General features: G+C 35.5%; 1 protein-coding gene across 9 annotated transcripts in view; it reads left to right on the top strand.

The window, feature by feature from the left end:
• The window catches only part of MEF2A (myocyte enhancer factor 2A), a 188403-nt gene that overhangs the window by 9400 nt on the left and 151612 nt on the right, over nt 1-27391 (top strand). For 7 of the 9 annotated variants that reach the window (XM_024114971.3, XM_055088190.1, XM_024114963.3 and 4 more), the window contains exon 2: nt 16686-16788. The gene's annotated coding sequence lies outside the window, so the exon portion shown is untranslated. The remainder of the gene's footprint in view (nt 1-16685; nt 16789-27391) is intronic. The other 2 variants (XM_024114969.3, XM_024114966.3) reach the window with 1 other exon arrangement.

Here is a 27391-nt window from a genome sequence, read left to right as displayed (position 1 = left end):
AGTGACTAATTTGTCACGAAATTTTTCTGTTTAATTCTGTAATGATTGGGTCTTGATTTCCAAAACTTATTTTAAGGTTCTTGGGAATAGGAGTCCTGTTTTATATCTCTTTGTATGTTCAGTGAATGTGTTTCATAGTGCCTTGAGCATGATTGGTACCCATAGGTGGTTTATAATGTATAAATATAATAATGACTCAATATTATCTTTATTACTCTTACACCATAGTTAACTATTCTTGTGTTTTGTTGAAACATTTCAGGTAATTTTGTGGAAACTTTTAAGTGAATTGGTGATTCATTTGTTCTGTTTTTACTAACTTTGTTAACCTTGAAGTAATGAAACATCTAAAAGTATTTCAACTTAAAAATTTTAAAAACCTAATTCTTGAGATTTAAGTATGTAAAGAACATCAAAACGACTAATCTTGGCATTGCTGTTTTATAGTGTTTTGTTCTTTAGCCCTTTCTGGGCTTCACTTTAATTATAGTGAGATGATATCTAGATCCTTTTTAAGTCTAGGTTACATGCTTTATATATAATTAACGTTGACTTGTTTATTAAAGTGAAATTAAGTGCTACAAAGTATAGTGGAAAGAATATTGTGCTACTGAGCCAGGAGTCTTTGGGTTCTAATTCTTCATAAACATTGTGTTACTTTGGCAATTTCACAGTTTGATTTTCATTATCTTATTCATTCAGTCTACAGGGCTAGGTGATGAGGAATAAGAGTGAAAAGGCATGGCTTTCACAGTCACGTGGGAGTATGGACACATATAGGTTTATAATTCACTTTGCTATGTGCTTGATGTGTATAGTGTAGAGTGCTACAGGAGCACATAGGAGGGGAAATTAACCCAGTTTTAGGGAAGCCAGGAAAATTTATTCCACTGGAAGTGACATTTTCAACTTAGGTTGAAGTCTAAAAAGTGAATAGGACTTAGCCTTGTGAAGAGAGTAGGTAGAGTTTACTAGACCTGTGTTAAGGGCAAGAGATACACTTAAGGACCTTGGGTTGCTTGGAGAAACTCAAAGAGTACACTATGGATGGATCAGGCAGTGCCAGAGAGATTAGACTGGAGAGATAAATAGGGACCAGATTATGAAGAGCCCTTAAGCTGTGTTAAGGAATTTATACTTTATTTTAGGGAAAATCTAAGCATCTTAAGCCTGGGAGGAAATTAATTTAAAAGGTGATACTGATTGCACTGTGTAGACTTCTTCAGAGAGAGTTACAACTGGTAGGCAGGGCTTCCCTGGTGGCGCAGTGGTTAAGAGTCCGCCTGCCAATGCAGGGGACATGGGTTCAAGCCCTGGTCCGGGAAGATGCCACACGCTGTGGAGCATCTAAGCCCATGCGCCACCACTACTGAGCCTGCTCTCTAGAGCCCGTGAGCCACAACTACTGAAGCCCGCACGCCTAGAGCCCGTGCTCCGCAGCAAGGGGAGCCACCACAATGAGAAGCTAGCGCACCACAACGAAGAGTAGCCCCCACTCGCAACTAGAGAAAGCCCACGTGCAGCATCAAAGACCCAACTCAGCCATAAATAAATAAATAAATAAATAAATAAATTTAAAAAACCAAAAAACTGGTAGGCAGGAGAATAATTAGGAGGATGTTACAACAAATTAGTTAAAAGGGGTTAAGGTGGCCTGGACTGTGGTAGTGGGATGAGGATTGAAGAAATAGTTGGATTTGAGGAGATATATAGGAGGTAGAATTAAAGGACTCAGTGATGGAGGGCTTGTGGAAGGTGAAAGAGAAAGAGTTAAGGGTAATGATTAGGTTTATGGCCTGGGCAATTGAGGGAATGAATGGGTGGTTTACTGAAATAGGAAGCACAAGGGAAGGTTTAGGCTTTGGAGAAAGATGATGAATTTACTTGTGATAGAGTGCTAGATGGATAAAGAGGGTATAGTCAGAGAGTGGGATGTATAACTTACTCTCAGAAGTGGAACAGTTCCTGTTAATGACAAGGCCTAAGGAGTTGCCCATGGAATGGGTGTTTGAAGAGGAGTGGAAATGAAGGTATGTAGTGGTCCTGGAACAGAGAGGATTTATCTATTAAAAAAAGCCCTAAGGCAGAGCACCCTGTTTTAGATTATCTCAAGGTTTTCAGCATTTTATCTTGGAAACTAGAAGTGAGAAATTTCAGATACTGTGGTGTCAATAAGATTGTCTTAAGTTAAACAAATAAGCAAAAAAAAAAGCAAAAAAAAAAAAACAAAAAACGCCAAAAGTGACAATAAACATTTTTTTCTGAACAGAGCAGGAGACTGTTTAATTGCTCCAGACTCATCTTGTATTTTACCTTTCCCAATCCTGGAATCATCCTCTTTTCCGAAGAGCCCTGGCTCCTTTTGTTGGAGGATGACATTTAGAAACCAAGATCTGGGTGCTAGGTGTGCTCATTGCTCCTGGGATGTCATTGTTTCTAGGCCTTTTCAGCAGAGCTAAGAAATATGTGTGTGTATACTAACCCACACATATATATATGTGTGGGTTAGTATATGACTATACATATACAGTCACTTCTACTATAACGTGGCATGTGTGTTCCTGAAAATCACTGTGCGATGCAAAGTTGTATAATAAAGACCACGGGGTTCGTGGCATCAGTGGAGCCAGGAAAACAATACTCAGAAACTTTGTCAGTGACACATTAAAGAGGAAAGATAGGAACCTAATAAACCTATTTAAAACAGCAGTCATGCTGTTAAACATGTTAAATGGTTAAGTATTACATAAAGAGTAAATATGTCTCTTTGCTATGAAAAAGACATGAAGTTTGCTTATGTAGGTGAGTTTTGGAAAGGTGTGGCTTGTGAGTTATTGTGAAGTGGTGGATTGAGAGTTATCTGAAATCAAATGAAACACCACCAGATGTGGATAGATGTGGCTCATAACACATGCTGTTATGTTATGGACTGTGGTAGATCATTTTCATTTGAGTCAGTTCTCCCTTCGGTGCCTTGCAGTTTATTCTTCATTTCTGCAATAATTTCTTTTTCTGTTTTTTTTTGAATTCAGTCAGCTTTTTAAATTTCTCATTTTTGTTTTTAGTTTTTCAGTTTCTGTCTGATTCAAAGTGGTTTTCATATCCTCAAATGCTTGTTTGAATATGTTTAATCCAATTATTAATATGTTAGGAATAATATAGTAACAGAATATATTTAATTCTATTTGGAATACTGACTTACAGAGTTTTTGCTGCTTTGAGGTTGTTTTTGGTAGGAGGTTTTCCTCACATGATATGTCAAAATCTGTTTCCTGATTTTTCTGGATTTCACTTTTCTTTTGTTCATTTTTGTGATATTGGGAGGTTTTACAGTATTCCTAGTTTAATGGTGCCCTTTTCTGTCAGTATAAAATAGTCCTGTTACTTTACTAGTTCTTATTTGTTTGTTTTAATGGTTGGAGAGAAGGGTTGTGAGACTTCCAATTTTATGATTCTTTTTGGTCTTGCAGGACCTTAAATTTTCCCCTTTTTCTTTTTCCCTTTACCATCCAGTTGCCAAAGGACACTCTTTCCTTCCTTTTGCCAGTCTTCTCCCAGAGGCCATGTGTTTCAAGGTTGTGCCCCCTTACATGGTGGCTAGCGCTTTAAATGGCACCTGTTCTTTAAATCACCAGAAGTTTGAACTTCCTTCCCTGTACTCTGTATTCTGATCTGCCCATTTTCCCAGATTTAGGGGTGGGTTTAATATTTTTGGTGGTCCTTGCAAATGACCCTTAGGCCTGTTTGCTGGCACCAAGCCTTGTGGTGAGTGGGGGTGGAGTGACAGCTTGGGAGATCAATCAAGTACTGGGATTTGGTGGTTTTTCTGTTTCCACTCATAGAGAGCTTTTTTTTTTTGTCTTTAGGCTATGCTGAAAGCTTGGTTTTGTGTAGGATTTCCTTTTCCACCTTGTTTTTTCATATGGTTTAGGGGAAATACTTTTAGTTAGTTAGATAATGCTACCACCATTGTCCTCATTAAAGTGTCTACTTTTGGGGGAGGGGGAGCAGGAATCTATTGACGTATGCTATCAGTGCTACAAAGGTTTTAGTAAGAAAAGACATAGGTGGTCAACTTACACTGGTGAGCTAGAGATGTTAGAAAGTACCCTGTAGGAGATATAAACCGATTTAAATACTCTTGCTTCATTCTGCTAGCATGTAAATGCAGGTTCTAGGTTATTGCAAGAGTCTTAAGTGCTTTTTTCTGTAAAGTAAGGTTATTAATTCAAATATTTTTTTCTGTAATGTATATTGGAAATGCTTTGGTTTTATTTATAACATGAATGAGTTATAGGCCTATATTCAACCTAGCACTTCTTTGGTACTTCTTTATTCTAATGACAATCTAATATGTGAAGTTTTTAGAAAAGGTAACATTTTTTTTTGGAATTTAAATCATTTTTAATAAAATTTTTTACACTTAGAGGTGGAGATGTAAATAATATATAAAAAATATAATGGTAAATAAAGAATAATAAAACATTCACTTGTGGATCTACTACCTCACTGAAAAAATAAAACTACCAGTATTGTTGAAGTCCCCTGTGTGAACGTTCACAGTCTTATTTCTATCTCTAACCCCAGAGGATTAAGAATTATTAAGAATTTGTGGTTATTATTCTCTTGGCCTACATTCTTTATTTTTTTGGCGGTACACGGGCCTCTCACTGTTGTGGCCTCTCCCGTTGCGGAGCACAGGCTCCGCTGGCCTATATTCTTAAGCAGGTTACTATTAGTACATGTAGCTAAAGTCCATTTATTTTCCATGCCCTCACATTGCCATTGTATGACTACTTCACAGTTTGTTTATCCATTCTACTTGTTTCTTTGCTGGTTCTGTTAGTAGGATAGTAAATTTTTGTTTTTTTTTTAGAAAGGTAACTTCTAAACTTGGGAATTGATCTGATGTTAACTTCTTTGAAAGTTAAACTACTTGTATCTCTTCTCTTTCTTTTTCTACTCTTTTGGCTTTCTCAGTTTTATTTTATGATTGAACTGTTGTTCTTTGATTACAATAAATTGTAGGTGTTGTGTTATTTCTTGGCTGTACACTTTTATTGTTTAATAAGATGGCACTGTATCTGTTGATTGTAGTTGAAGTTAATTGGTTCTCTGTCTTATATGTTTTATATTTATGTCTTTTTAACATGAGAAATTTAACAAAGTTAGAGTTACGTGTGGAAGTTCTGTATGCTTGGTTTCTAGAATTTAGTTGCTTAAAATACTTTTTTCTTTTTTTTTTTTTTTATGGTACGCGGGCTTCTCACTGTAGTGGCCTCTCCTGTTGCAGAGCACAGGCTCCGGACGCGCAGGCTCAGCGGCCATGGCTCATGGGCCCAGCAGCTCTGCGGCATGTGGGACCTTCCGGACCGGGGCACAAACCCGTGTCCCCTGCATCGGCTGGCGGGCTCTGAACCACTGCGCCACCAGGGAAGCCCTGCTTAAAATATTTATTACCTTTAAGCATTTCTTTCCCTAGAATTAACAAGTTTTTTTGTCAGTGTTTTACATTGTTGGGGTAGAAATTGACTTGTTCCATTAGTCACTATACATTTCTTTTTAAAAATATAAACCAAAATTAAAAGGCCTGTTGACCTTAAACATCAGAAATCTTTCATTATATAAATTAAAACCTTTTCTATTAATGATGTATTTTTGGAATTCTACACCTGGCTTTTTAATGGTGTTTAAAGGCAGTCAGTACCTATGCCCAGCTGTCTGTCTTTGGAACCTCATATATGAGCTTTCATTTCTTTTTTCGTAGCTTCCCCAAGTCTTAAGTAATGACTTGACAGACTCTCTATACAATTTCTTTTTACTGCCCTACCCCTTTTCTTTCAGCTGGTAAATATGGTAGCCCCAAAGCAATGTCCAATGCTCTGTTCCCTTATCCCTTCCTTTGGACTCTATTCCTTTTCTATTCTCACTACTTTAACTATTGTTTCTGTATTGTTGATGCAGAAATATAAACACATTTAAGATACAGCCCTTTGCTTCTAGTAGGTAATGGTGTAGAAAGGGTAAAACCCCATTAATTACTATGCTACATTAATTACCAAGTGATGTATAAATCTTAGACACAAGGCATGGATTAGGGAGTTCAGGGAAGGAAGAGTTCAGAAGTGACCAGGGAATGCTTCATGGAAGAATTGATATTTGAGCTGGATGTCAGGTTTTATTGTCAGAGGTGTAGAAAAGATATTTCACATAGAGAAATCATTGTGAGCTAAAGAACTAAAACAGAAAAGTGAGAGGTATGTATTGGACACAGTTTGGCTAGATTGGAGGGTGTTTCAGAAGTAGAAGATGGTAAAGTGGGAAGGAGAGCTTGAGACCAGATTGTAGAGCACGTTGGATGTTGAGCAGTTTGGACTTTGTTCTTCAGCTAAGGAAGAGCTGTTGAAAAGTCTTTTTAATCTTCGAAGTGACCAGGGCAGTCTTTAATATGCCCATATAACAAGATAACAAAGATGACATTATGTCCTTCCTTATTAATAAAGCTTGGTTCCTTAAAGAATAATGCTCAACAACACTTGTTTAAAAGGACAGTGCTAGCTTAATTCTTAATTTGATTGTTTGAAGGAAATTGGTGGGAATATATGCCTTTCAAGTAGAAGACATGAATAAAGATAGATTATTCTCTTCTCATTCTCCTCTGTATCTCACTTCTTGATCTCCTTTCCCAGGTCAGGCCAAATGCTTTGCTTTTGATAAAGAACTGATTCCTTCCAATTAGAAGAGTTTTCTTTTGAAATCCTCGTAGTACTTTGTATCTGTCTTATTGTACTTACCATGTTTGACCTTATAATAAAGGGAGTAGGTGTATACACAGTGCATTGAAGGTTTTTATGCTTGTGTCTTAGTTGTTCTTGCATTCTTTTCATGTAGATTCTCAATAAATATATAGTAATCTATTAAGTTTCTGTCTTTCAAATGACCCTAGATTTTACATGAGGATTTGGGCTGAACTAAGGTTTTGGACTGAACTTAAAGTCTTTAACACTGCTGGTCTAGATCAGTAGTTCTCAACATTTTTTCTGCTGTGAGATACAGTAGATGAAATTTTGACACATGGACTCCCATGCATCTACTTAGCAGGGAAGTAAAATGTTACAGTGATTTATAATTGCCACAACTATCCTAGGATTTGTTGTCAGTGTAACAAGTAGTAGATGATGTATATAGTTCTTAGGGCAGTAGCTTTAACTCTTCCCAATTCTCTTCCACTCAAGAAGACATACCAGAATGCAAGGAAAGGTAGTACTATGAGGATAATCTGAAGCCCCTTCTCTCTATTTTAAGTTTCAGAGCAGCACTTTAGAAGTATCAAATTATTTGCAATAAAAATCCCAAGTTATAGTATCCATCTTTTAGGATAACTTTAGGGTTGTTTGGATTTCTTCTTTTCCATTAGTGCAGATATTTTTGTTGTTACTATTTGTTTGTTTGAAATGGGTAGAATCCTGTTTTGATGTGGATTAGACTGGTAGTCTGGATATTACTCCTGGATTCCATTTCATTTCTGTTAAGTTTTAGAGATTGTGTTTCTAAAAAGACCTCTGAGGCCTCTTCCAGTTCAAAACTTTAGGAAGTTGCAGAATATCGCAAATATGGTGTTCAAGCTTTTTCTAGATTCTGGCCAGCATCCTTATTAATGTGGACATCTGTTTGACACACTTTGCCAGTTTACCAGACTTTAACCAAAGTGATGTATATTTGGCCATTTTTTATGTTAAGTGCCTAGTGTCACATTTTAAAGTGTGCTCGTTTTTGAACTTTTTTTTTCATGGACAAAATATACTTTTTGTTATTGGGGTGTGGGTGGTTGAGGACTGTAAAAATGATAGGTTCCAGTAACCATATGCCTGACAAGGAATACTAGGAGTGTTAGCCCTTAGTTTGGGTTGAGGCACGTAGAACAAATGGAACTTCAGCATTTGAGAAGTTAACATCCTCCACTTGATGAATGATAGATCAGAACATGTAATAAATATTATATATCAATGTGAACGCTGTCAGTATGGTTGCTGATTATAGATTGGGGAGTGATAAATTATTTGGGAAAATAAAATAGGAGCTAGTAATTTACCTAAAATGCCTTATTATTTGTGGCACAACCACCGGTATGTGTATCGTTATGGGGAAGATGTTAGATACCATAATGAAGTAGGATGATAGAAAAGAAAATGTGAGGGCACTCTAAGTTATTTTATTATAAGAGTAGAAGCTAAAAATAAATGCATATACCCACACAGAAGCTTGTATACCAGTGCTTATAGCACCATTACTAATACTAGGCAAAAAGTGGAAAGAAATGTCCATCAACTGATGAATGAATAAATAAAATGTGGTATTTCCATACAGTAGAATATTATTTGGCAATAAAAAGGGATGAAGTATGAATGCATGCCACAGCATGGATGGATCTTGAAAACATTGTTAAGTGAAATAAGCTAGTCATGGAAGATTATATATTATATGGTTCAATTTATATGAAATGTCCAGAATAGGCAATTCTATAGAGGCAAAAAGATGCCTCACTGCTTAGGGCTGGGGTGTGGGGTGGGAATAGGGAATGGGGAGTGACTGCTAATGGGTACAGGTTTCTTTTAAGGGTGATGAAAATGTTCTGGGATTAGTGGTGATGGTTGCGCATTCCTGTGAATATAAAAAAATTCAGGTGTATACTTTAAATGGGTGAATTGTATGGCATGTGAATTGTATCTCAGTAAAGCTATTTGCTTTTTTATTTTTTAATAAAGAACTGAGGCTGTGTGAAGAGATGTTTTGGACCTAATGGGTACTTTGGGAGATATAGATGGAGGTGGAAGGGCATGGGGGAAAATAGGCATTTCTGGCATTAGTATACTATCACATTGTAACACCAATGCTACCCTTTCTGTTTGCTGGCTAAGAATGTAATAGGTTGTGTTTTAGTGGGCATTGTAAAAGAACCCAGCTTTTTAACCTTACCTAACACTGAGGCTGGAATTGTGCATTAATTCCACTTGACAGGATTAGTCTTGCCTTTCTCTTATTTGTGTATTTTTTGTCATATTAAATTCAAATGTTTTCCTGTTTTCAAGGTAGCGCGTAATTGTGTTCTGCCCATCTATCCATCCTACACCCTGCTTTGCTTTTATTGTTCACACCTACTCACATTTGTGTCATCTTTTTACCTCCTGTAATTGGAACAGTCCCTAGTTTCATGTGTGCTTGAAATCACTGTATTTCTTAAATGCTTGCTTCTGTGAAATTAACTGACTTGAAGATACTGTTTCTTGTGGCTTAGTCTTTTTATATGTTTATAAATCTATTCTTTTAAGGCCTTAGTAGTATCGTTTTCAATTCTAAAGTCATATTAAATGATTCCAAATATATTCCAAAACTTCTCATTTGGCTTTTGCTGTATGTAGTGTTTGGCTTTCTGATTTCTTCAACAGTGAAGACTCTTTAATAGGAACGCTGCTAACCAGTTGACTTCCAGTGGCAGTCTCCATTTGTTCCATTTGCCCCCTTTTCTGGGTTATTTCTTTACAAAGCTAGCACTTATTGAGGTCATACTGGCACTATGCGAAGTAATAGCGTAGCATATATGCTTATTTAATAACTATTTAATTAATTTAACAACTAAATTTATGAAGTATACAAACTATTACTACACTGTTTTACAGATGAGGAAACTAAAACTCAGAAGATAATGATGATTGTTCTTGATCTTAACTTTGTGAAGTCAGAAAAATCTTTTAACTACGTATGTATCGCTTCTCTGTGTTGAGTATCTGCTTTCGTAATGTGTGATCTTTGTATGTATTTGGTGGTTGCTCAAAGTTTTGCAAATTTATTCCTGAATGGAATCATACAGTATGTACTCTTTAATGTCTGGATTTTTTCCTTCACCAAAATGTTTTTGCAATTCATCCATGTTTGTGTCTATCAGTATTTTGTTCCAGTTTACTGTTGCCTAGTGTTCCTTTATATGTTTATACCACAATTTCTCCATTCCCCTTTCATGGACATTTTGGTTGCTTCCAATTTGGAAATAAAATTTTCTCCCCCTCATTCTTTGTGCTATTTTTGTCATCCATTTTATGCTGCATGTTTTTATTTTTATACATTTTTGCTACGTTTGCTTTAAAAACCATTATCTCTTTAAAATAAAAGTAAGAAAATAAAAGGTAAACTCACATACTTACCATTTCTATTGGTCTTCCTTTGTGTAGAAATAGGTTTCTATCTGTTGTTTCTCAGAGCAGTTTTAGGTTTACAGAAAAACTGAACAGGAAGTACAGAGTTCCTATATACTCTCTCTCACTCTCGTCTCTCCCCCTTCCCTATTATTAACATATTGCTTTGGTATGGTACATTTGTTAGAGTTGATATTGATGCATTATTATTAACTAAGTCCATGGTTTACATTAGGGTTCATTCTGTTGACAGATTCTCAGCTTTTGTTTGTCTGAAAATGTTTTTATTTCTCCATCTGTGAAGGATATTTTTGCTTTGTGCAGATTTCAGTTTACAGGTTTTTTTTTTCTTCTTAGCACGTTAAAGGCGTTATTCCTTTGCTTAAACTTGTTCGCATTACTTTCTGCAAGGAGTCTGTGGTAATTCTTACCTTTGTTCCTCTATACGTAATGTGTCTTCCCCTCACTTTGGTTGCTTTTAAGATTTTTTTTATATTACTGGATTTCAGCAGTTTGATTGTTAATTTTGTGCCTTGGTACAGTTTCTGTGTGCTTAACCTGTTTTTTGTTCATTGAGTTTCTTGAATATATGGGTTCAGTTTTCTTCAGATTTGGAAATTCTTTGGCCTTTGTTTCTTCAGATATTATTTCTATCTCTCTATCCTTTTGGGACTACAATTGTACCATTTTTAGACTGCCCTTGATATTCTCACAGGTCCTTGATGCTCTGTTCTTTTTTTCTTTTTTTGCTTTCTATTTTCACATCTTCAATTTAGGGATCTTTTTTTCCTACACTGTCGAATCTGTTGCCAAGTCTATCTAGTTGTTTTTTATTTGAGATACTGTATTTTTCATCTTTAGAAATTCATTTGATTCTTTTCAAAATAATTGTCTTTTTTTCTGTTTTTCATTAAATCCTTTAATATATATATAAAATTTTAAAGTGTATGTCTTTAAAGATATCATCATCTTGTTTCTGGATCTGTTTCTTTTGTCAGATTTTTTTCCCCTGGTATAGGTTACACATTTTTCCAGTTTCTTATGTTGAGTAAGTTTTGATTGACTCTTGGATGTTCATCATGCTTGTCTGGATTTTGTTGGTTTCTTCTCAACACGCTTAAATTTTGTTTTGGCAGCGTATTCCATTTCTTATGAAAAAGTAGTAGTAGTTTAGCACTATTACTAAGGAGGTGATTCTGCTTCAGCGTCTACTCATTGCACCAGGTTTCAATGAGATTTTTCTCTCCTCTAGTTGGAATTTGAACATCTCCAAATCTTATGTAACCTCTGGTAACTTTTGCGCCTACTGCTTCCTAGTCATTGTTCTTTGCCTGGCCTTGTAGAATTTCACTTTACTAATGCTGCAGCTTTATATTCAGCAAAAAACTGTGTTGTCAAGTATGATAGCAATTAGCCACATGTGGCTTTTGAGAGCTTGAATTGTGGCTAGTTCAAATTTAAATATTCTGTAAGTATAAAACATACTGAATGTCAGGAACTTATGGAAAAAAAAATGTAAAAGATGTTTTTTAAATCGTATTCTGAAACGATAACATTTTGAGCATTCTGGTTAAAGGAATTATGTTAAAGTTAGTTTCACGTGGTTCATTTTACTTTTTTAAAAAAATTTACTTATTTTTTATTTTTGGCTGTGTTGGGTCTTTATTGCTGTGCATGGGCTTTCTCTCTTGAGGCAGGTGGGGGCTACTCTTTGTTACGGTGTGTGGGCTTCTCATTGTCGTGGCTTCTCGTTGCAGAGCACGGGCTCTAGAGCGCAGGCTCAGTAGTTGTGGCGCACGAGCTTAGTTGCTCCGAGGCATGTGGGATCTTCCTGAGCCAGGGATCGAACCCGTGTCCCCTGCATTGGCAGGCGGATTCTTAACCACTGTGCCACCAGGGAAACCTCATTTTAGTTTTAAAATGTGATTATTAGAAAATTTTAAATTACATTTTGGGCTCATGTTATGTTTGTTTTGGACGGAGCTGCTGTAGAATCCTCTGGGCAGATTTCAGGTGCACTTTGTCTTCTTGAACTCTATCCTCTCTATTACTTTCCCACACAGTTTCTGGCTTCCTTAGCCTCCCTAAATTTCAGTTTCTGTCTCTTTTACTCACTTAGTCCACCATATTCTGCTTGGCTTCTCATTTCTGCACTGCTCTCCTGACTTTTTTTTGTGTGTGTGTGGTATGCGGGCCTCTCAGTGTTGTGGCCTCTCCCGTTGCGGGGCACAGGCTCCGGACGCACAGTGTGTGTGTGGTATGCGGGCCTCTCAGTGTTGTGGCCTCTCCCGTTGCGGAGCACAGGCTCCGGACGCACAGGCTCCGGACACACAGGCTCAGCGGCCATGGCTCCCGGGCCCAGCCGTTCCGCGGCATGTGGGATCTTCCCGGACCGGGGCACGAACCCGTGTCCCCTGCATCGGCAGGCGGATTCTCAGCCACTGCGCCACCAGGGAAGCCCTCCTGACTCTTCATTGTAGGGTTGCAGTCCCCAACCTTTTTGGCACCAGAGACCGGTTTTGTGGAAGACAGTTTTTTGATGGGATGGGGGGGATGGTTCAGGTGGTAATGCAAGCGATGGGGAGTGGCAGATGAAGCTTTGCTCACTCCCTCACCCACCGCTCACCTGCTATGCGGCCCAGTTCCTAACAGGCTGCAGGCCAGTTGCGGTCCGTGGCCCCCGGGGTTGGGGACTCCTGTTGTAGGGGACACTTGCCGTTTTCTCAGGTGTTGCAGTGCTGAGCTCCTTGTTGTCCAGTGTTTTAAAATTATAGTTTATATATATATATATATATATATGATCAGTTTTCTCGTTGAGTTCACTGGGAGAGCATGACTGGTACTAGTTACCACATCATGGCTAGTTGCAAAAATCTTTTTAAGGCACGAGTAAGTTGATGACCACATATGAGAACATGAATTAAAAACACCATTTTTAAACCTCAGCTTTGATTACAAAATGAAATTCATCTTTGAGCAAATAAATACTTTGTATTGTGCTTATAGACAGTACTTTATGTTTTTGCGTTTTTTTTGCCTGCTTCATTTTTATCTTAATCTGGATTGATTTTTAAAGCTGTTTGTTTTCATATATAAACCTATTTTCTTTGACACTACTTTATGCTCAAGGCAGAAACTTTGGTAATTTCCAAACATAAAGCAGTAATTTTTTTCATAATTGTATCGATAATTTTATCAAGATTTGAGGAGATACTTTTTAGGCCCTTGAGATTTGAAACTAGTAATGTCAGTATCATGTCAGCAGCACTTTGTTTTCACTTTGCTACTTTGTTTTCACTTTGCTTTTTAGTTTATTGGCATTCACTGATTAGGCACTTAAATAACCAGCTAATATGGCAAGAGATAGGAGTTAGGGAGCAAATAACTTATTTTAGGTCATTCAGGTCTTCAATTGTCAGCAGTTTTGCTGGATTTCCTCTGTTTGCTTTGTAAAGCGTATTTGGGACATTTGAAGAAAGGAGCTTTGAACCTTGGTCATTTCATTTAACCCTTTTTTGTTAATATGGAAAACTGGACGATGACAGTAACTTGTGCCACAGTATAAAACATGATATTCAACATTTATCACTGAAATGGTAATGCCTTCAAAGGTCTCATTTGTTTCAGAGGACCTTTTTTAAAAGTTTTCTTTTTTTTTTTAAATGACCTCTCCATGTGCTTTTTGTGATATTGTTTGTGTAATTTTTAGTTCTGATAATTGTCATATAGAAGCTTAAAATGTATTTTTAAAGTTATAGAGAAATTATCACTGTTTATAATTTTTGTTCACAGCAGGCACCGACTTGTTATTTGTCAGGATGTCTTCATATATAGGTATTGAGGGGCATTGTATATCTGAAGCCACTCAAGTGTATCAGTCCTCTGAGACTGATATGCTTTGCTATCTTTTGAGTCTGTTGCTATAGTATGCATTCATTTATTTCACTTATTAAATTTATTCAACAAAAGCATTAACTGAACTGTGGTTATGCGTAGTTGTTAAAAGCATGCCTGGGTTCTAATCCTGGCTTTACCACTTTACTGGTTTAGCTGTGTGACCTTGGCTAGCTGCTTCTTAGTATTTCAGTTTCCTCTTGAGGATAATAGTGAGGTTATTTATTGTTGGCTTTACATCACTTAATATGTGTAAAGCAATTAGGCTACTGATTAGCATATGATAAATACTCAAATGTTATTGCTGCTGTTGCAGTTATTATTACTATTATTGTTATGTTAGGCCTTTCTTGGACACCTTTTCTCAAATTTTAATCCCCTCCCTATGATAGTACTTCCTTCCCTGCTTTATTTTTTTCTCATTAAGGACTTTCCACTAACCTGCTGTATACACTATATATCCCTTATTCGCTGTGTGCTGTAGGTCTCCCCCACTAGAATGTAAACTCCATAAAGTCAGGAATAGATATAGGGATTTATTCCTAGCACCTAGAGAAGTGTAGGGAGTATATTGGATGCCCAGTAAATGTTTTCTGAATGGATAATGTTGAATTGTGTGACAGGTATTTACTAGATATTGGGGATATAGAAATGAAAAAAGTACGAAAAAGTTCTTTCTCTTAAAAAGCATGTAGTATAATAGAAGAGACTCATACCTACAAAACTAACTATAGTTATTTTGCCCCATGTAAGTGATGGTGATGGTGGTGGTAAAGGATACCTGAGGATGGCCTCACAGAAGGTGTCAGTTGAACTGGACATTTGATCCAGATAAGGAAGGTTGTTTCCAGGCAGAGGTAAAATCTTGAACAAAATTACAGAGTTTGACAGTTTGGGCAATGGCTTATAGTCCAGGTTAACAACAGTGTAGGTTAATTAGAGGGAGCTAGGAAATTGGTTAGGACCAGGTTTGGGAAAGATAGCTGTTAGAGGTACAGGTTGTCTAGCTCTTACCTGGACAGAGTAATGGGATTTTGGATTCAGTATGTGAAATTTAATGATAACTGGCTGTAGCACTAACATTTTAGTTTTGGTTTTGTTTTTTGAAGGTGAGAATGTATTTCTTTATAGATTGTTATAAACAAACTATAAAAACTTGGTTTTTAGAATATTGCTTTTTAGAAACTATTTGAGAACTGTGTACAAAACAAACTTGTCAATAACACTTAATTTATAGAATTGAGGAATTAATATTTTTTGATTTAAGAATATGTACCATGTGTGTAATTATCAAATTTTTATTTAATCTGTTATTTACTATGGGTCAAATTGCCAAACTTTAATTCCCACTGTGGCACTGACACAAAGCTGGTGTCAAAATACATTTAAAAATAATTAGTTTTGTTTAGAATGAGAACACATGAAAAATAGTTTCACTTTGAATTATTGGATTTTAGAAATTGGTAATGTATTGGTATTTGAGGAGATTGCTCTGTTCTGTATTTTGGTACAGTTAGACTGAAAGCTGAAATTGACTTTTTAAAGCAAGCTCCTTTTAACCTTGGCAAAAAAAAAAAGGCTTATTTATGTGTGTGTGTGTATGTGTGTTTTAAAGTTCAAGCTTTTAATGCTTAATTTGTTAATATAAAAAGAATATTTGGCAGACTGTGGATCCCCCCTTCTGCTTCTAGAGGGGGTGTACATTTCAAATAGAAACAAAATTGTAGTATCACAATAATTAGTATTGCTGAACAAGATTCAAAAGACTGGTGTTTGTGTGGAGAAATTACCATTTTCATTTGATGAAGCAGATTTACTTGGGGATTGTCATAATTACCCAATCATGCAATTCTAAATTATTAGATTAGCATCATCAATTGATCCTGGCCAGTCAGGGTGAGGAGAGGCTTTTACCATCTTTCTCTTTCTACCTAAGTGTCTTGCTACTATTTCCAAGCAAAAGGGTAGCAAGACTGGATTATTTATGCACTACTCCATTGGTTAGCATTTATTAGTGTTCCTTTATTGTGAATTATTGATATTAATCTGTTTTATATTTGTTTCTGGCATTTTTATGTTCATTTTCATTTCATTGTTCCCTTTAAAAGAGTGAAAGCTATAAGTATACACATAGCATTTGAATATATACACATTTCATGGCAATGCAAGTCACTGATCCATTGACAGTTTTTTTTCTAAATGAGAACATAATACAATGAACATTTTCAGAATGTAACTATTTTATCAAAATGTAAATTCAGTAGGCTGTGTATACCAGTTAAATATAAAGTATATCGTGATATAGATGATAGGAAAGTGGGACCTAGGACACCAATTTGTGAATCTTGGCATGGATAGAATATTATTGAACGTTTAAGTAATACTTCCTGAAAAAAATGGATTAGTGACATTAGCAATGCCCAATTGGCTAACATTTTGTTTTTATTAGCCAAATTTTAAAAAATTTATTTTTCTGTTATTCAGTAAGTATTAGTGGAACTATCTGTTGATTGTTGAAATTTGTAGTAATGAAATTATATTTAATTTTGTTTTAGAGTTAAGAATAATTACTAACCATGTAATATTTTTTTCTTTATTAAGGAATTGGATTTTGTGAAAAAGTAACAAAGAAGAATTCTCTGCAAGGATCACATCTAAGTGCACTTTCCTGATACATCATTTCTAGTAAGATACATCATTTCTAGTAAGACATTTTTCCTTTTTTCTATGTTATGAAGTAAATAAACACAATGGGAATTTTTTTTTTTTAAATAAGACTGTCTCGTGAGCTTGAGTAACAGTCATTTTGGAGTTTATTTTGGGGATTAAGGTAGATTAATTGAGGAAATTCATAAAATCCTGTTGAATATACATATATATGTATGTGTATATACACACAAAATATACATAATGTGGTATAGTGACAGTTTCTCATGTAGTGGCACTGCTGAGATAATCCCATACTTTTACATCTTTTCCACTTCCATTTTCCATGTCCATTACATGTATTTGAAAATAAGGAAAAAAAATCTGAAGTCCATATTTACTGTGACAGTAAGTTGGAGGAAGAGAGGGTTTGAGGACGAGTTACATATTATGAGGAGAGATTTTCAAATGAAAGACAAAGTGGACATATCTAGCCATATTTCTTGAAAGGTGGAAGGGTTGAAGAAAAAAATTAAGCAAATTTAAGAAATCTTTTTAAAATGTAGACTTTTTTTCTGACTTTGAATTTTTTGCCTTAAGTCATAGGCCCATATTTGCAAAGCTCTGGAGTAGGCAATTTTGATTTAAAAACTTACATTGGCCTAGGTTAATGGTTCCAATATGCTAGTAAGATGTGTAGTTCTCCTCAAAAAGTTTTCATAAGTGAAACTTCACTTGAATTCAACCTTCTATTCAAAATGGAAAAGAATTATATTAATACTAGGATATTTTAAAATAATGGAATTTCAGAAAATGTTAGGGCATAGTTTTTGGTGTGTTATATATAATATGTTAACCTTAACATTCTGAATGTTAGATACAGTTGAACAAGCCTGATGGTTATGTCAGTAAAAACTTGGGAAAGCTACTTACAATATTTGGTCTTGTTATTCTTGTTTTAAGAATACTTTTGCTGTTTAATGTAATGTTTAAGTTTTTTCTTGAACAATTAAATGGTAGAAAGAACTTTTATGAGCTTACAAAATGAGTTTTTTGTTAAAATACTTTATTCCAATGTCAGTTTCTTTTGCCCATATATTTTTCTTTTTAAACCTTGACTGCAGAACAGCCCATTTTATGATATCCTTCAGTTTGGGGAACTAGGGGAAAAGGTATTCTTTTTCCAATTGAAAAGTATCCTTCAGTCGAAAAATTGTATATATACAGGAAGGATGGGAATAATGAAGTTTAGTTCATATTTTAAAATATAAACCTTGGTTAGTCTTCTGTATATCTTTCAATGTATATATATTTTTTCTTTTCTCATCTTTTTTACATTTCTCATATATATATGTATTTTTTGTTCACTAACTGCTCAACACTGAGCGATTTGAATTAAAGCACTATAGGAATTTAGACATCTCATTCCAGAGAATTTCCGCTATAATTTCCCTATAATTCTGTACCTTCTCTGAACCTCCATGATGGCTGTGAGCATAACTTCAGTTGTTATATTTGGGTTATGTTTAAGTGTTAGGGTATCCTCTATGATACTTCTTTCACTAAGTTCTGAAGATATAAACAGTGTCTTATTCTTTATGGCAGGTTTTGCATGGTTCTGAGGGCTGTGATTGAGTTAAGAGCTACTTGTTTTGGAGTTACTCTGAGTACTTAGATGGGAAGCACTCTTTCCTTTTGAGTAGTTTCAAATATTGACTGAAGAACCTCAGATTTGTTTTCCCTATAATTCTGCCCTAATTCTGAGTAGAAATTGGAGGAGTTGGCACAGACATTCAGCAAAATTTTTTCTACTGTTTTTCTTTTCCTTCATGTCTTGAAACTGCTTTGGGCTCTTATATTTTAAGTGTTTGGTCCCCTTTGAGTTAATTTTTATATACGGTATTAGGTAAGGGATGAGATTTATTTCTTTGCATATGAAAATCAAATTGTTCAAGAAGTATTTTTGAAAAGGTTATATTTTCCCCTACTGAATTACTACCTTGGCACCTTTGTTGCAGATCAGTTGACATTATATGGGGGTCTATTTCAGGATTCTGTTATGTTCTATTGATTTATGTATCTATCCTTATGCCAATACTGTACTGTCTTGATTACCATAGCTTTATATTAAAATCAGGTAGTGTAAATCCTACAAGTTTGCTCTTCTGTTTCAAAGCTGTTTTTCTATTCTAAGTCCTTTCCATTTCTCTCTATGTATTTTAGAATTAACTTGTCATTTTCTACAAAAAAGCCTCAGTGGGATTTTGATTATGAATGCTTTTATCATAGAGGCTAATAGGGAGAGAATTAATCTCTTAAGGATGTTGAGTCTTCTGATGTGTGAATTTGGTATCTTTCTCCATTTAAGCTGTCTTTAGTTTCTCAGCAGTATTTTGTAGTTTTCGGTGTAAAGGTATTACACGTATTTTGTTGAATTAATCTCTGTTTTCTATTTTTATGTTATTGTAAATGGCGTCTTAAAATCAGTTCCCGATTGTTTGTTGTTAGTGTATAGAAATGTAATAGATTTTTACATAAACCTTTGTAATTTATGATTCTGCTAAACTCACTAGTTCTGGTGGCAGTTTTGTGTATTCCTTCAAATGTTCTGTGTAGACCATCATCTTGTCTGTGAGTAAAGACTATTTTACCTCTACCTTTTCAATTTTTGTTTTTTTTTTCAATTTTATTTCTTTTGCTTGCTTTATTGCACTGCCTAGTAGCCCCAGTGCAATGTTGAATAGAAGTGGTGGGCTCACATTGTTGCCTTACTCTTATTTATTTATTTATTTATTTATCTATCTATTTATTTCTTGCTGTGTTGGATCTTTGTTGCTGCACATGGGCTTTGTTGTGGTGCACGGGCTTCTCATTGCAGTGGCTTCTCTTTGTTGCAGAGCATGGGCTCTAGGCATGCGGGCTTCAGTAGTTGTGGCTCACGGGCTCTAGAGTGCAGGCTCAGTAGTTGTGGCGCACAGGCTTAGTTGCTCCGTGGCATGTGGGATCTTCCCGGAGCAGGGCTTGAACCCGTGTCCACTGCATTGGCAGGTGGATTCTTAACCACTGCGCCACCAGGGAAATCCCTGTTGCCTTACTGTTGATTTTAGGTCAAAACCATCCAGGCTTTTACCATTAAGTATGATGTTAGCTGTAGGTTTTTTATAGATACCCTTTATCAGATTGAAGAAGTTCCCTTGTATTCGTAGTTTGCTGAGAGTATTTTTTTTCTTATTATCAGTGAGTATTTTTATCAAATGTATTTTTATCAGATGCTTTTTCTGCATCTTGAGATGATCGCATGGTTTTTTTCCTTTTGTCTGTTAATGTAGTTGATTGATTGATTTTTGAATATTGAATGAATAAATCATGCATTTCTGAGATAATCCCCACTTGGTCATGATGTGTTAATACTTTTTATATATTGCTGGGTTAAATTTTTTACATTAAGAAGCCATTTATTTTGGTGAGCTATCCCAAGAATTATCTCACTTTCAATCTCTTTAGGTTTGTGATACAAAGGCATAAAATAATTCCGATGTTGAAGCCTTGAAGAAAGTTGTTACAGATACAGATAATAGACAAAAATTGCAAATATGTAAATGTTTTCTGGTATCTTGAAATAAAGGTAGTTTTGAGTTAAATTGTTGTGTAAGTTCAGATTTGTGTTAATGAGAGATTTTTTTCATCTGTGTTCATAGTAGACATTGGTATATAGTTTTTTAATAATGTCTTTGTCTGGTCTTTGTATCAGGATAACAGGGTGAGTTGGAAAGATTTCCTCTTCTGGAAAAGTTTTCATACAGTTGGTGTTATTTCTTCTTTAAGTGTTTGGTAGAATTCACCAACGAAGACCACTGGCCTTGGAGTTTCTTTGTGGGAAGGTTTTAAACTATGAATTCAATTTATTGGATTGATATTGGGCTATTCAGATCTGTAATAATTCTTTTTGAATAAGCTTTAGTTTTTTGTGTCTTCTAAGGAATTTGTCTATTTTATGTAAGTTGTTTAATGTATTGGCATGAAGTTTCATGTTATATTTCTTTATTCTTTTAATGTTTGATGGATCTGTAGTGATACCCTCTCTTTCATTCTAGTATTTGAGACCTTCCTACTTTTTCTAAAGGAGCATTTAATATTTAAAACTTTCCTCTGTCTGCATTCTGCAAAGTTTCTTTACGTGTGTTTGTTTACATGGAGTTCAAAGAATTTTTAAGCTCCTTTGTGATGTTTTTTGGACCTATATAATTTCCAAATATTTCCTAAATTTTCCAGATATTTTTCTCTAATAGGTTTTTAATTTAATTCTTTTGTGGTCCAAGAACATATTGTGCTTTGTGGGTTTATTATAGAGTGCAGAATGTTGTCTGCATAAATGAATGTTTTGTGTGCACTTAAGAATTGTATGCTGTTGAGTGGAGCTTTCTAAAAATATTAGGTCAAATTGATTGATAGTGTTCTTCAAGATTTATCCCTTCTGATTTTCTATTTGTTTACAGTAATTGCTGAGAGAAGAGTCATCTTTAATTGTGGATTTGTCTGTTTCTCCTTTCACTTACTGGTTCATGTATTTTGAAGCTATTTTAATAGGTGCATACATACCTTTTTTAAAAAATGTATTCTTGATGAATTGGGTCTTCTATCTTGTCCTTCTCTATCTCTGGTAATATGTTGCGAAGTCATTTCTGAAATAACTTGCATAGTTTCTGACAGAAAGTCTGCTGTTATTTTTACTTTGTTGCCTCATATGTAAATTTTCTATTTTGTTTGACTGCTCTTCAGTCTTACAACTTTTTTAGTGACTATGATTATGATGTCACTTGATTTATAATGTGCCTTCATATGATTTTCTCTGTGAAAATTCTGTTTAGTTTTTTTGAGTTTTTTTTAAAACCAAATTTAGAAACATATCGACCACTATATTTTCAGATATCCCACTTATCCCAGGTGATATTTTGGAGGGGAGGGAATATCAGTTATACATTTGAGATTGTCTGTCTCGGCACTTAACTCCCCTTTTTTTTTCATTCTTTTTTTCCTCTCTGTTTTATTTGGATGGTTAATGTCATGTCTCAAGGTTCACTGATTTTTTTTTTCAATATATAATCTGTTCTTAATACCATCCAGTATGTTTTTTATTTCTAATAATTATTTTTTATCTCTGTAAGTTTTATTTTTCATTTTTCTCCTCATCATATTCTTATCTTCCTTTACCTTTTTTAACATATAAAACTTATTTATAATCATTGTTTTAATGTCTTCATCTGTTAATTCCATTAACTTTATCATTCCTGGTTCTCTATGTTGATTGCCTATTATTATTATGGGCCACATTTCCTGCTTTTCATTGTTTGAATGCTGGACATTGTTGGGTATAGTGATTTTTTTTGCACTTTTTATATAGTGTTGAACTTTTTGTACGTGTTTAAATTACTTGGTATCAGCTGAATCCTTTTGAGGCTTTTTTTTTTTTTTTTTTTTTTAAAGCTTTGTCAGCATTGGTCCAGAGCAGCTTTTATTGTGGGGTTAATTTGGTCATCCATTAAGGTTATGTTTTTCTGAGGATTATAATCCATTTTGAGCATTATTCTCAATTCATTGTAATCCCAATGGATACTATAAAAAATTTTATTAGTTTTTTATAGTCAAAGCCTATAAATCTACATTACTTTCATGAAATAAAGCCACAAGGATAAACAAAAGAAATAGTCTGAAAGAGGGTCAGTGTGTACATGTGCACTTGCTTTATGACAGAACTGGCACTTTAGAGTGGTAGGAAAAGAATTATTCAATAAATGATATTGGAACAATTGGTGATAAAGCAAAAATATGACTCATACTCTATACCATATGCAAAAATCAATTAAAGATTGATTTGTACATCTCAGCCTGAAAGGCAGAACTATAAAACTTTAGAAGCTAAATGTAAGGAGAACATGTTCATGATCTCTGTACAGGAAAATATTCTTAAAATATTCTTAAAAAGAAATTAATTAAAATTAATTAAAATTAAAAGTGCTGATATAAATAACACAATTGATAAGTTTGATTACCTTAAAATTAAGAAATTTTGTTCTTGAAAAGTCACCATTAGAATAGAGAGGGAAGGCAGGGTGGAAGATGATATTTGCAACACATGTAACAGACAAAATGTATATATCAGAATATTCAAAGCACTTATGCACATCAGTGTGACAACTGCACATCAGTGTGACAAAGACAAAAAATCCAATAGAAAAAGGGGTAAGGGACATATAAAAGCACTTTCTATTTTTTTTTTTTGGCTGCACCACACAGCATGTGAAACTTCCCCAACAAGGGATTGAACTCACACCCTCTGCAGTGGAAATGCGGAGTCTTAACCACTGGATCACCAGGGAAGTCCCTTAAAGGCACTTTCTAAAAGAAATACAAGTATTCAAGAAATATGTGAAAAAGGTGCTTAACTTCATTAGTAATCGGGGAAATATAAATTAGAACTGCAAAGAGGCTCCATAAAACACTAGAGTGTCTGAATTTAAAAAGTAGATTGACAGTACAAGTTTTGGAGAGGATGTTAAGTTATAGCAACTCAGTAAACACTGCTGGTAGGAATGTATGTTACTGCAACCACTTTAGGAAACAGTTTGTTACTTGCTTACCTTGTGACCCAATAATTTTCTTCCATGAGTATACCCCTGAGAGTAATGAATGAACATGTGTACCAAGAGATATGTTGATAATATTGGTGGCAGCAGTGTTTTAGTAGCTTCAGACTCAATGCAATATTCATCAACAGTTGATTGAATAAAATTGTGATATGTTTATATATATATAACATATGTGTTTATATATATATTTATATATGTTTATAGCAATAAAAATGGATGAACTACAGCTACATACTACACAGGTAACACAAATATGTTTCTCAATAGAAGCTAGAAACAAAAAAATTCCTTATTTGTGATTCCACTTATGCAGAGTAAAATCAAAGCACCTAAAAATAAAAACGTAAAATGTATACATTTCATGCTTCTTTATATTATATGTTAACACCAAATATGCCAGTTCCTAATTGTATTGCATGCTTACCCATATTGCTATACTTCTTTTCACATTCATTTAGAAATCTTCTGATTCTGAACATAATGGTATATGCCAAATCATATTTATATTTATAAATAAAGATAAAGTTAGACCTAGAATAGCATTTATATAAAGGTTTGAGTCAGGTGATACAAGGTTAAAAAGATTTAAATGTATTTAGTATTTGTAATAATATAGAGAATGGAGATGGTTTCTAGTAAGGATAATTTATCTTTATATAGGATGTAATTATTGGCAAAGGTTTTTTTCCAGAAATCATTATGATTTGGGATAGGTATAAGAATCTACATTTTAAAAATGGCAGAGTGCTAATATTGAAAGTGAGTTGGTGGTGGAGGAATCTCATTTTCACACCTTGCCTTGATGTGTCCTTTATTTCTTCTGTCTGTCCCATGTGAAGACAGGACATTGCTCTTATTTATGTGTAATTAATCTGGGAATGAAAGGTCATGTAAGGATGGGATTTAGTCTTAATAAGGGCAGTTTACAAAGTATCCTTTTTAATAATAATTTTAATAATATGGTGCTTATCTCTAAGGAGCCCAAGGTGCCCTGTGGTTATATCCTCATAATTTCCTGCAAGAGTTTCATCTATATTCTTGCTCCACTTTGTACAACTGATTTCAGGTAGTGAAGACGTGAGTCACTGAAAGTCACATGACAATTCATTGGTATATCTAGAAATAAAATACACATTTTATAGGCTGGTCATTCTGATAAAAATTTCAGTTATAATGTCTTTTTAGTCAGTAGATTAGATAATTTATCATGATTAGTAATTTGTGTCATTTAAAAATGTGTGTCTTTAAGGAAACACAATTTAAAACAAAATCTTCAAACACCCTCTACAATTGAATGAAAGGAGCGATAGTGACCTTAAAAAATTACTTCTAGTTTCCATCAAATTTAGTTCATACATAATTTTTCACACTATATATGTTGTGTAAAATAAGTTGTATATTTTTCTATTAGGAATAGGTTCTTAACAATATACCCCTAAGCTCTCCTCTAATTTTTCAGGATTCAGCTTTAAAATGTCTCTAATCTGAATATATAACCAGTTATTAACCAGAGAAATCCAAATGAACTAGAAGGATACTATTCTAGAATTTTAGATGATTTCTCCCCTCCCCTCAACCTATTTATTTATTTATTTATTTTTCTCTTCCAGTTTTATTGAGACATAATTGACATACAGCACTGTAGATATGTTCTTAATTATTAAAGCTGGGTGAGGGGTATATGGGAGTTCATTACCTTCTTTTCTTTTATTCACATTTGATATTTTCCGTAATGATTTCCTTTTTTTAAACATCTTTATTGGAGTATAATTGCTTTACAATGGTGTGTTAGTTTCCGCTTTACAACGAAGTGAATCAGTTATACATATACATATGTTCCCATATCTCTTCCCTCTTGTGTCTCCCTCCCTCCCACCCTCCCTATCCCACCGCTCTAGGTGGTCACAAACCACCTAGCTGATCTCCCTGTGCCATGCGGCTGCTTCCCACTAATTATCCACCCTACGTTTGGTAATGTATATATGTCCATGCCACTCTCTCACTTCGTCGCAGCGTATCCTTCCCCCTCCCCATATCCTCAAGTCCGTGCTCTAGTGGTTCTGTGTTTTATTCCCGTCCTACCCCTAGGCTCTTCATGACATTTTTTTTTTCTTAGATTCCATATATATGTGTTAGCATACAGTATTTGTTTTTCTCCTTCTGACTTACTTCACGCTGTATGACAGACTCCAGGTTCATCCACCTCACTACAAATAACTCAGTTTCGTTTCTTTTTATGGCTGAGTAATATTCCATTGTATATATGTGCCACATCTTCTTTATCCATTCATCTGATGATGGACACTTAGGTTGCTTCCATGCCCTGGCTACTGTAAATAGAGCTGCTATGAACATTGTGGTTCTTGAGCTCAGCCAGAGAGGAGAACAAAACTTGGGTTGCTGCCCTCCTGCTATCAGTGGGTGGGATCTGAGCCCCCTCCGGCTGAGCTCTGCATACCTGCCTAACAGTCTGTGTTGTTGTCTGCTGCCGGGAGAGGACACCAATAAAAGAGGAGTTGAGGTGACTAATCCTGCTCCCTGCCCTGACACAATGCCAGCACGTAACTCTTGGAAGCTTAATGGCTGGATTTAGTCATGAAGGAGTGATGTCAGGAACGCAGTCCAACCGGTAGGCAGAAAAACATGTTCAGTAAGATCCGTGTAAATGTGTCTGTGTGTAAGAATACAACATATTGTGTGCACTCACATGTAGATGTACTAGGGAAGAACAAATCTGACTCCATATGAAATCTGTTTCTTTTACTGAAACCTTTGTTTGTATTCCATTACTTTTGCTTCAGGGTAAGAATGTTGCCTAGAGCCTGAAATATACAGGATAGCCCCGTCCTCAAGGCTCTGACCTTTAAGGGTATAACAGTTTTCCATTCATACAGAGATAAAAAGTTGCGGAACAGAGAATAACACTTGTCTTGTTGGAGCTTTACAGGAACATCGTGACCTGTGTGGACAGCTGCAAGAACAAAGGATTCCAACACCAAGAAATCTGCAACAACAAACCACACCTCTCCCCCACCTTGCCTTTAAAAATGATTTGCTGAAACCCTTTGGGGAGTTCAGGGTTTGGGGGCATGAGCTACCTGTCTCCTTGCACGGCCCTGCAATAAACCTTTCTCTGCTCCAAACTCTGACGTTTCAGGGTGTTTGGCCTCACTGTGTGTAGGGCACACGAACTTGCATTCAGTAACATATATTTGTATGAAAGAGGACGGAGACAGAGAGAGAAAGAGAGCACACCAAAGAAGAAAAGAATTGGAAAAGCCTTGGAGATCATCTAGTTGCAGCACCTTCTTTTACAGATAGGGAAACTGAGGCCTAAGTGAAGGAAGGGCCTTCACATAGAAGAAAGATCTGTCTTCTAAGAGACCTGTTTCCAACTCATGGAAGAGAGTGGAATTTTTCTGGCATTACTTGCCACTTTTAATCTAGAATTATAACCGTTTTATCTCTCCCAGTAGATCTCTGTTTGCCCTGTGCCTGAAGCCTGCTGCTGGGAAACAAAACATTCCTAACATGGGGCTGGCAGGCACAGTCACCGCAGAGCCAGGCAGGTGCCTGCTGGTAATGTAGAGCAGCTGGCAGGGTGTGCACATATGGGAGTGGTGGGGACTGTGGTTCGTAGCAAGAACACTCTGGAGCTGAAGGGGGCAGCTGTCACTCAACACCAGACAGGTGCGGCCATGGGGGATGCAGGCCCAGGGTTGCCAGACCTCAGGAGTCGCAAGAGACTCCAGAAACCTACTTTTTCTTAAGGCACAATCTCTACTTTTAAAAATGTCGGCAACTATTTTAAACTTTTTTTCAACACTCTGACCCAAACAATACATCTGCAGTCAGAAGGGCACATAGCCCTATTTGTGACCACTGATGGTTTTATTGAGGGGAACATGGGGTAAGGAGAGAATCAGGACCTGAACTGGGGTCTTACACTTCTTTGTACCGTATCGTTTTTTTCCACTGCATCATGTATATGTGTGTGTGTGTCTGTGTGTGTGT

Source organism: Physeter macrocephalus, chromosome 11 (assembly GCF_002837175.3).
Source record: "Physeter macrocephalus isolate SW-GA chromosome 11, ASM283717v5, whole genome shotgun sequence".
NCBI classification, from domain to species: domain Eukaryota; kingdom Metazoa; phylum Chordata; class Mammalia; order Artiodactyla; family Physeteridae; genus Physeter; species Physeter macrocephalus.
Note: the sequence above shows the minus strand (reverse complement) of the source record. Positions and strands in the feature narration are given on the sequence as shown.